At 51.1% G+C, this 10,540-nt stretch overlaps 1 long non-coding RNA gene across 4 annotated transcripts in view; it reads left to right on the top strand.

The window, feature by feature from the left end:
- Nucleotides 1–10,540, top strand: part of LOC132688965 (uncharacterized) — a 36,701-nt gene that overhangs the window by 17,941 nt on the left and 8,220 nt on the right. For 3 of the 4 annotated variants that reach the window (XR_013552934.2, XR_013552935.2, XR_009614753.3), the window contains 2 exons: nucleotides 134–230; nucleotides 756–3,345. This is a non-coding gene — a long non-coding RNA (uncharacterized LOC132688965). Of the gene's footprint in view, nucleotides 1–133; nucleotides 231–755; nucleotides 3,346–4,857; nucleotides 4,916–10,540 lie in introns of those variants that run through there. The other variant, XR_009614754.3, reaches the window with a different exon arrangement.

Below are 10,540 nucleotides of genomic sequence, written 5' to 3'. Positions count from 1 at the left end.
TAAAAAAGAGACAGGTTGTGAAATAACGGAAAAGGCACAGGAAACACTCTGCACTCTGGTGAAAATGGAGCTGTGAGTGTCATTGTTTGTTTGTTCCCAGTGTCATCACTGGCTCATGTTCTCTTTCTGACAGGTTTGGAGAGGGCTGGGAGGGCACAACGCCTTTCCCGACACATGGTCCTCCAGATGTCCCACCCCTCACTTCCACATACCGGCCTGCAGAGCATCGGGTAAATATGTGTGTGCGTGGAAGGGGGTCTGGGATCGGATTCCAGAGCCTTCATCCTGAGTAGGCACTCAGATGCTTCCCTCTCTCCTCCCAGGATATGGGGGCGGGCGTGGGGAATAGGAACAAAGCCCTGGTCCCACGCTGAAGAGGAAAAGGGTCAGTCCCCTTGGCCACTTGTTCTCCTGCAGACTCCTGGGATTTTATTGACTCTCCAGAGAAAATGTGGGGGGGGGGGATGGAATCAACAAATGCAGCCCCACAAGCTTTGCCCTTCCCTCACCAAGAAGGAGGTGAAGCCAGAAGGGCACTGCCAGGACACAAGCCCTGGTGTCACCCTTGCTGGTGTAGGTCCAGCTGTCTGGTACTTGCAGCATCGTGAAGGCCTCAAAACACCTTGCGTGGAAATGTCAAACTGATTTGTTTCCTACTCTGCCCTGGCTTCCTGAGGGCATACCTCCGAGGGAGGGTGCTGGTCCCTGCACATTTGTGTAACAAGTTTTTTTTTTTTTTTTTTTTTTTTTTAAAGTAAGCTCTACATCCAACTTGAACTCAGTTGAACTCAGAATGCTTGAACCGGCGCTTGAACTCAGAACCCGGCGATCAAAAGTCACATGCTCTATGGACTGAGCCAGCCAGGTGCCCTAAACACATATTTTGGACACCATGCCAGGATGCTGGAGAAAGAAGGGTGAAAAAGGCATAGGTGTCCTTTGGAGCTCATGGCCCAGTGTGGGGTTCTAGAAGTCACTCCAGAGCTAACGCAAGTCGTATGTGTGGTGAGCTGACTTCTGCCACAGTTAACTGCTTCTGTCTTTCTGCATACCCTGATTTTTATCCCCAACTTTTTGTTTTGAAAAATTTCAAACCTACGGAAAAGTCGAGAAGAGTTACCTGGATTCACCAACTGTTCACATCTCCCAGTACTTGGTGATTCTCTCTCTTACATACACACATGCATGAAGTTTCTTTTTCATTTTTTCCCCCTCTGAACCATTCGGTAATGAATCTCAAACATTATCAGATATTACTCCAAATACCAGATACCCTAAGTACTAAGAACGAGGATATAAGGATACTATTTTATTTATTTTAATGTTTATTTATTTTTTGAGAGAGAGAATGAGCAGGGGAGGGGCAGAGAGAGAGAGACGGGGAGACACAGAATCCGAAGCAGGCTCCAGGCTCTGAGCTGTCAGCGCAGAGCCTGACATGGGACTCGAACCCACAAACTGCAAGATCGTGACCTGAGCTGAAGTCGGATGCTTAACTGACTGAGCCAGTCGCCCCTGACTGAGCCAGCCAGGCGCCCCAAGGATATTTTAAATACTCAGAATACAGTCATCACACTCTGCCAAATTAACATCATTATCATAGTTTAATGAATCCATAATCAGATTTCTTCAGTTGCCGTGGTGATAATGTCCTTGACAGCTTTTCCCCCTTCCTGATCCGGGGCTGAGTCAGAGATCCTGCATCACTTTTAGTTGTCACATCTCTGTGGCCTGCTTGTATCTAGAACACTCTCACACTTACCCACCTCTTAAAGTTCTGTCAAGACAATGTTTTTGAAAAGTGCGTTCCAAGCAGAATGTCCCTCAGTTTAGATCTGTCTGGGTGTCTCCTTGTTACTAGACTGAGGGTACATGCAGGCATTCCCTGGGATGTCTGTATTTTTTCTTTGTAATTAATAAGTAGCCCAAGTGTGTGGAAATGTCTTTCACCCCATGATTTTGGCATTTGGCGGCAGTCCTTTCCTAAATCATTTGCTACAATGGTATATGCAAAGTGGCGACTTTTCTGTCACTTAGTCGGTGTCATTTGCAAGTCCTGGTTTAAACTTTCTGTCTTTGTCATGAAATTTTCGGCTTGCAGATGTTTGGTTGGTAACACAGCTCCCCTCCAACGGCGCGTGCTCTGTACCAGGCACGGCTTGCTTTCTACGCATGATCCCTGGAATCTCTGCAGCAGCCCTTAGGGCAGGATTCATCATCCTCATTTACAGCCAGGATTAGTGGTTTAGCGACTTGCCCAGTGACTCAGCCAGGATTCAAACTCCCTCTTTTAGCCACTTTGCAATATTGTCCATCTGCATGATATGTATGTATGTATGTATGTATGTATTGCTTATTTTTTAGTATATGTGCTGCTGAAGCGAGCACATGTATTGCTTATTTTTTAGAGAGACGGAGACAGAATGCGAGTGGGTTAGGGGCAGAGAGAGAGGGAGACACAGAAGCAGAAGCACGCTCCAGGCTCTGTCAGCACAGAGCCCGACACAGGGCCCGAACCCGCGAGCTGTGACATCATGACCGGAGCCGAAGTCGGACGCTCAACCGACTGAGCCACCCAGATGCCCCGTGCATGATAATAATTTATTATTTTACTATTCCTCACTAACCAGTAATGTCACTTTTTCCAGCTGACCAAGGAGGCTCAAAATGGTCATTCTGACCACAGGTCAGTTACAACATTCCGATGCCTGGCAGGACAAACAGCACCGTGTGTCACCTGCCAGTGTGTGACCAGCCTGGGATCGTTCTTAGATTGAGTTCTGCTTAGTTGAGTTTTTCTTACTGTCCAGTCAGTCCTCGTACTTCGTATTGTTACAGAGTATCCAGTGCTTTTGGTTCTCTGGATCCTCCTGAGAAAAATAACCCCAAACCCAACATATTCTCTAAAAAAATGGATGGATCCAAATGCATATGCGTGAGGCACATGTTAGATGTGTGATATTCTCAGGTTGGGCAAGAAGGGTGTTGACTGTGCGTCTCTGGGACCAGGACCTGTACAAGCTTCCAGAAGGCAGTAGCACAGCTACCTCGCAGGCAGCCTCCCCCTGCCGAGACGGAAACCAAATAGTACAACAACATGCCCTGTCTTCCCTTGCCGGGAAACTCCTTTGAGCTGAGGCTCACGTACAAACGACAGGATTGGGTAGGAAGTTGGGCTTTCCAGTCCACAGCAGGATATTTTGCAATTGCAGTGATAATTTTGCAACACGGGCATTTCTGGATCATGGACTTATAAGGTAGTGTTTTGATGCCACTGAGGCCTCTAGGTCAAGAGAAGATCACTACGCTTCCATTTTTTGAGGTTCCAGTAATTTTTTTTTTTTTTTTTTAATGAAAAAACGTGCAAAGAAGATTATAGCCCGCCCACAGAGGGCCCAAACTCAGGAACCATGGGATCGTGACCTGAGCCAAAGTCAGATACTCAACCGACTGAGCCACCCAGGCGCCCCTCTCGGAATGTCTTTACGATGTTTAATTGAGGGGGGGCACCTGGGTGGCTCAGTCAGTTGAGCATCTGACTTCGGCTCAGGTCATGATCTCACAGTTTGCGGGTTCGAGCCCCGCGTCAGGCTCTGTGCTGACAGCTCAGAGCCTGGAGCCTGCTTCAGATTCTGTGTCTCCTCTCTCTGCCCCTCCCCCACTCACACTTTGTCTCACTCTGTTTCTCAAAAATAAATAAATGTAAAAAAAAAAATTAAAACAAAACAAAAAAACAATGTTTGATTGAGGGGCACCTGGGTGGCTCAGTCGGTTAAGCACCCATCTTCGGCTCAGGCTATGATCTCACAGTTGATGAGTTAGAGCCCCATATCGGGCTTTGCCCTGACAGCTTGGAACCTGTTTCCGATTCTGTGCCTCCCTCTCTCTCTGCCCTTCCCCCACTAGCACTTCATCTCTTTCTCTCTCTCAAAAATAAATAAACATTAAAAACATTTTTAAGGGGCGCCTGGGTGGCTCAGTCGGTTAAGGGTCCGACTTCGGCTCAGGTCATGATCTCGCGGTCCGTGAGTTCGAGCCCCGCGTCGGGCTCTGTGCTGACAGCTCAGAGCCTCGAGCCTGTTTCAGATTCTGTGTCTCCCTCTCTCTGACCCTCCCCCGTTCATGCTCTGTCTCTGTCTCAAAAATAAATAAACGTTAAAAAAAATTAAAAAAAAACATTTTTAAAAAGTATTTTATAATTAGCTTTGCCTTCAAGGGGGTATCAGTCCTGCCCCCCCAACCATCATGATAAAGGTTTATGGTATTTAAATATAGTACATATCTGTTATTGAGAAAAAGAACGAACCATTGGCAAGATCATGGAAGAGTGAGTTCCTGTGTTAATACGATGCTGAAAATAATAGATCCCATTGTGACCCAACTCTCCCTACACTCCAGTCTATTGAATTTTAAGGGAGAAATCTGAGACTTTGAGAGGCTAATTTCTCAAGTTCAAAGTGAATTTCCAGGCAATGAACCTCCCATTGAGACACATATTTGTAACTGTGCTTTCTGAGAACAAACCGAGTTCTTTGGCCACCTACAACCTCCCGAGCAGGATGGAAACGGAGAGCAAGCCAGATCCCCAAGGTAGGCTACTTGAACTGTGGATGTTGTGCAGTTGTGGTGTCGAATAGTTCCTTGGTTGGTTCACCAATGAGTTTCATTTGCAATATGTTAACGCCCAGTAAGAAGCTTCATAAGGTACAAAGTGCTATACATCATTTATTCTGATTGTTAAATCTATATAGAGGGTAAGAGGGTATTCATTTTATTCTCTACAATTTTTTTTTTTTTGTATTTAGACATTTTACAATTTAAAACATTGAAAAAAATTTGTTCTGACAATATTTTTAGGGACCCTACCAGGAGGCTGGCTGTGGGCGTACAGTCCCTGACCGTCAAAGGCTTACAGGTTAGTGAAGAGAAAAACCCAGTTGCCTAGAAGGCAACTGCTCTCCCTTCTTTGGCATCCTTTGAGGTTTGGTTTACATTATCCTGCCCTCACTCCCACCTCCCTGTCTCCTTACCGCCTCCCACCCCACCCCCCTCCCCGCGGCCAAGCTGCCCCGAGTGCTGCTTCGGTCATTCAGCACCTCGTATTGAAACTGTCGTTGAGTCTCCAATGTGCACAAAGTAGTGGGGGAAAAAACGGGACTCCAAGATCTAGGACCTGTGTGACCGGGGGCCAGTTATTCGACTTCTCTGAGCTGGTCTCCTCTAAGTCAAATGGGTGGTTTGGGAATTTCAGTGAGATAATGTATGCAAAAGAGCCTGGCACCGTGAGTCAGTATCACCTTCCTTCAGCGCCGGGCTTGTCGTGGTTGGCGTCCGAGGGGCGGACGGAAGATCCCCGTCTCCGAACAGCCATCACCTCCGAGACGCCCTCCGCCCACGGCGCGCGGTTCCCGCGGCCGCACTCACTTCGGCGCGTGGGGGCAGGAAGACCCCGCTCCGCGGGTCTCCCGCCCGGCAGCAACCCCGTGGGAGAATCGCTCCCAGGGGAGGCTGCTCGGGCAGCACGGGGTGTGTGTACGGGAAGAGCAGCCCGAGGACAAAAGGGAAGTGTCGGCTCCAGGCGCTGGGAGCGACAACCACACCGCACGCGGTCTCCGCCGTGGCCGCGAGGGCTCGACCCGAGGGAGGGAGAGCGGGAGCAGACGCGACCCGCCCAGGGGGCTGGCGCCCCACGGGCCGCGCGCTCACGGCCCGGGTCTCCCGCGCCGGGCCGGCGTGCCCTAAACTGCGTCTCCCGGGGGGCTCCGGGGGTACGCAAAGCCAATCGGAGGGCGGGCGGGCGGGCTCACGGGGCCTACGTCTCCCAGGGGGCTCTGGGGCACGGCGCCGTGGTCGGGATTGGCGGCCTCCGCAGCCTATACCTGCGTCTGCCCGTAGCGGCCCGCGCCGAGCGCCAAGGAGGCGCGGCGGTCGCCGCTGGTATCCCCTGCGCGACGCCGAGAAGTGGCAGTGGTCGCGGTCCACGGTGGCCCGAGGTTGGCGGACGTGGGTGCGCGGGGGCTGCGCCGCGGCCCTTGCTTCCCCCAGCCCTCCGCTCTGTACGAGCCCGTAGACCTCGTTCACTCGTGTTTACGGCAAGTATTTACCGAGTGCCCCCTGCCGAGGACGGGCAGGTCGTGGGGCACCCTTGCCCCGGGCCCTTGTCTCCTGGCTTCCAGAGAGGGGAGAAAACCGTCGTTTTCTGGTCCTGATGGGAGCATTGAAAGAAATGGGTCACTCAGCCCGTCGCCAGCACTGCCGTTCTGTTGGTTTTCAAACAGCAAGACCCCTAGGGTAGAGGTTCTTAAACCCTTCTATATCATTCATTTTGAAAAATGTAGGGAAGTGCTGTGAGCCATAGAGATAATGGTTTTGTTCAGGAAAACACCAGCACCTGCAGTTTCGTGTGTCATTTCAGGGGGTTCATGGAGTTCCTGAAGTCCACCTGGGGGAACCTAGTAGGGACCTCTAGCCATAGATGCTCACGTCAGTCAAAGCGCCCGGAATTTTTCATTGTCTTACATATTTCACCTTCAAGAAAGATCTTTGGTCCGCGTATCCTGCAGGAGAATCGAGGGAGGAACACTCCACTAGGTGTATCTGTATTGCTAGTTCCAACATTCTATTTGTTTAAGTCCTTCCCATCAAGACTACTTCCTAGTCTCAGGTTAAGCATAACCAGACTGTCACCTGCATGGTAGTGTTGTTACGGAAACTGGTCCGGAATACCCAGCAGAAGAACCAAGCGGCACTGGGAGATCTTGGAAGGCAGGAGGTTTATTTTACACTGGTGGGCTCAGAGGAGATCGTTCTCCAGAGGTCTGAGTCCTGAGCTTAAGCAGCAGGGACAACTTATAGTCTGTTTGAGCACCGCAAGCGGGGTGGGAAAAAAAACCCAGAACAGGAGTCTTGTGGCAGGGACTGGAATTCCCCTATCAGTCCTGTTGGCTGTCTTATAACAGATTTCCCCCTATCAGTCTCCCCTTTGATGCCCCTTTAAACGGATATAGGCCGTATTAGAGGGTATCATCTTTATTTATTTCGGGCTGGTCCTTTCTCTCAGTTCCCTGACTTTGGTTGTGACTGTTCCTGACTGGTTTATAAAGTAGCATCATTTTTCTCTGAGGAAGATGCAGGTGCCCTTTTCTTGGCAGTGAGGAGGTCAAGTGCCCGTCTGTTCTGGAGGGCAACTCCTGCCAGGGAACTTATTTGGCTCTGTAGGGACACTAGGGAGTTGGCCACTCGTTAGTCCCACACAAGAGCCTATGTCCCTATCCCCGTGGCTATCACTGCCCCTAGGAGGACGGGTAGTAACACTGCTCGTTTAGCCCAAGCCTTAAGACTGAAGGGTAATCTAAGCACCAACTTTTATCTTGAGAATCTTTTAATCTCTTTTTCCTGAAGCTTGAGGCATATACTTTAGTGCAAACACTTCCCCCAAATGGCACTGGCAACCTTACTCGCAGGGAAACCAGCAGACTGAAAGAGGTTACACCACATTTAAGCTTTTAAACCCCCCAGATTCTTCCACAGTGGGGCCCAGATTAGAGGCAATCAAAACCAACAAAACATCCTATCCATAAGAGGAAGGTGATTGCGGACAGGAACCTCTCACTGTTTCCCCAGCTTTCTGGGGCAGCCTCTGCCAATCTGATGGCAAGGAGTAAGAACAGTCTATTTATTATATAGGACTGGTGAGTCCTCAAGCTTCTGCCCTGCATAGACCAGCCAGCTTCCAGGGTGTGGCTGGAGCAGGGCTGAAGATCGGACTTGGGTCATTCTTCCAAGTCTGAGGCTCCTCGGGATTGGTCCTCTTGACTCTGGAGTGGTGGGCCCGTGGAGTGACACCTGTGACCCTGAGGGCAGTGGGGGTGGCCAGAATAACAGTATGAGGCCCAGTCCACTGTGGTTTGAGAGAATCTTTTTTCCAGTCTTTGACCTAGAGTGAGTCCCTCGGTGAGCAGTGATGTACAGGGGATCCTAAAGAGATTGGTGCTTTCTCGAGGGTATCGTTGAAACTCATGTAGGGTGGCCCCTAACGCTTGAAGTTGTTTTCTTATTTCCTTGCTGGGAGGCTCCCTGACATGGAGGGGGCCTTCCATATATTAGTTCAAAAGGGGAGAAACCTTGAGTTCCTGGTGTGCAACGGACATGCAGGAGGGCCAGGGGCAACAGGTCCGGCCGTGGGAGGTCTGTTTCCTGGCAGAACTTGGCTAAGGTTCCCTTGAGGGTGAGATTCATTCGCCCTACTTTCCCTGAGCTTTGAGGCCGGTAAGCATTGTAAAGCTTTGAGGGAGCTGGTTCAAGTTTGTATAATGTCCACAGGTCCATTTCCACCGTGGATTGTGGCCGGCAGGCCGAACCGGGGGACAATTTCTTCTTTGAACTCCTGGTGGGGGTCGCGGCGCGGATAAGGGAGGGAGCTGTGTCTACCTCCTTATTAGCTGCCACCTTGGCTCCTTTGCTAGACGATTTCCTCGTGCTGTAGGGTCGTCTCCCTTCTGGTGTCCTTTGCAGTGTAGAACTGTAACTTCTTTTGGAAGCCAGACGGCCTCGAGGAGCTTTAGTGTTTCCTCCTTGTTTTTGATCGCCTTCTCCGCCGTGGTGAGGAGGCCCCTGTCTTTGTAGATTGCCCCATGTATGTGTACAGTAGCAAAGGTGTACCGGGAGTCCGTTGACTCGCTTGTCCTTGCTAATGGCAAGAGCTTGGATTAAGGCATGTCACCGCATACCCTGCCTTTCGAACGCCCTCTGTGATGAAACTGCCACCGTCCCTGAACAAGGTGAGGTCTGGGTTCTCTAGGGCCTGGTCACGCAGATACGGGCGGCTTGCGAAAACTTTCTTGGTCACCTCAGAGCAGTCACGATCTGGTTTCTCTTTCTCGGAAGGTAGGAAAGTTGTGCGGTTCAGCGTCCACACTGTTTTAAGAGTGACCCGTGGATTCCTGCAGAGGAGCCCCTCCTATTGTGCTAGCTGGGAGTTGGAGAGGCGTGAGAGATGTGACAGCATGGGGAGCCTTAGTTCTTGTCCCAGGGTGAGTTTCTCTGCCTCCTTAATGAGCAGAACTGTGGCCGCTTGTGCCCTAAGGCATAGTGGCCATCCGCTGCCCCTGGGCCCATCCTCTTCGACAGGGCCAACAGTCTGTGTGAGAACCCTGAGGATGACCTTTTCCTTCTCATGCACAAAGAGAATAAAGGCTTTTCTATATTCGGCAGGCCAAGGGCTGGTTCCTGCCCCAAGGCGGCCTTTATCTCTAGGAAGACAGCTTTGGCCTCCTCTGCCAGACAGGGCATTCTCGATCTGGCCCTAACAGGAGATCATAGAGAGATCTTGCTATTACTGAGAATCTGGGAATCTGGACTCGGCAGAATCCCGCAGCCCCCAGGAATTCTTGTAGCCCCCTCTTAGTTTGTGTCTGGGGTAGGGAAGTGATGACCTTCTTTTTCTCCAGCTCTAGAGCTCTCTTTCCATGATACCTGATACCCTGAGGTCGACAGAAGTTGGAGGAGGGCCCTGTGCCCTCTGTACAATTCTCTTGGGTATTGCTGGCAAGGAGGAGCTCATCCGCATACTGGAGAAGGGTGCAGCGTGTGGCCTCCCTTTGAAAGCCAGCGAGGTCTCTGGCCAGTGCCTCCCCAAAGAGGGCAGGCGAGTTTTTTAAACCCTTGTGGGAGGCACCTCCAAGTCATTTGCATCTGACGCCCTGTGTCTGCTTCGGTCCGCTTGAAGGCAAACAAGCGTTGGCTTGGGGGGGGGGGGCAGGCGGAGGCAGAAGAAGACATCCTTTAAGTCTAGGCAGGTAAACCATCTGGCAGAGCCTGGAATCTGGCCGAAGAGGGTGTAAGGCTTCGGGACCACTGCGTGCAAGGAGACGGTCACTTCTTGAACTGGGTGGATACCCTCCTCCCAGCTTCTCGACTGGCAAAAGTGGGGTGTTCCAGGTTGATTGGCATTCAGCCAGCATGCCTGCTTCTTTGAGTCTTGTCAGGTGTTCTTGGATGCCTGCCCTTGCCTCTTGTGGGAGGGGGTATTGCCGCTGTCTCTGCGGTCGAGCCCCTGGGATTAGTTCTACAATGACAGGGGCCGGTGGTGGGCAAGTCGGTGGGGGGGGGGGGCGGGGGTTGTCCTAGGCCCATACAGTGGGGAGGGCAGTCCTGAATTCAGGTGGGCTGCTCGGTTGGGCCTGGGCACAGGAGAACCTCTATTTTTTAATTCAGTTGGAGGCTGGTGCGTCTTTTGGCCCAAAGGTTATTTGGGCCCCCAGCTTTGAGAGTATATCCTGGCCGAGAGGGATAGGGCACTCAGGTAGGTAGAGGAACTCGTGCCGTACCGTGTGGCCCCCGAGTTTACATAAAAGTCATAGTTTGGCCCCCTACTTTTATTTTGGCTGTGGGCTCATGGGGGCCGAGAAGAAGTGAGCCTGGTCCCCCTCAATCTGAATCTCTTCCTGCCAGGCCTATGAAGTCTTTTTTGCAGGGTTCTTGTGCATATCGGTTGGGTTTCAAGGGCCTTTACCTGGTTGGGACATTTATTCTTTTAATG

Source organism: Panthera onca, chromosome E3 (assembly GCF_046562875.1).
Source record: "Panthera onca isolate mPanOnc1 chromosome E3, mPanOnc1 haplotype 2, whole genome shotgun sequence".
In the NCBI taxonomy this organism is placed as follows: Eukaryota; Metazoa; Chordata; class Mammalia; order Carnivora; family Felidae; genus Panthera; species Panthera onca.
This window is presented reverse-complemented; position numbering and strand designations above follow the sequence as displayed.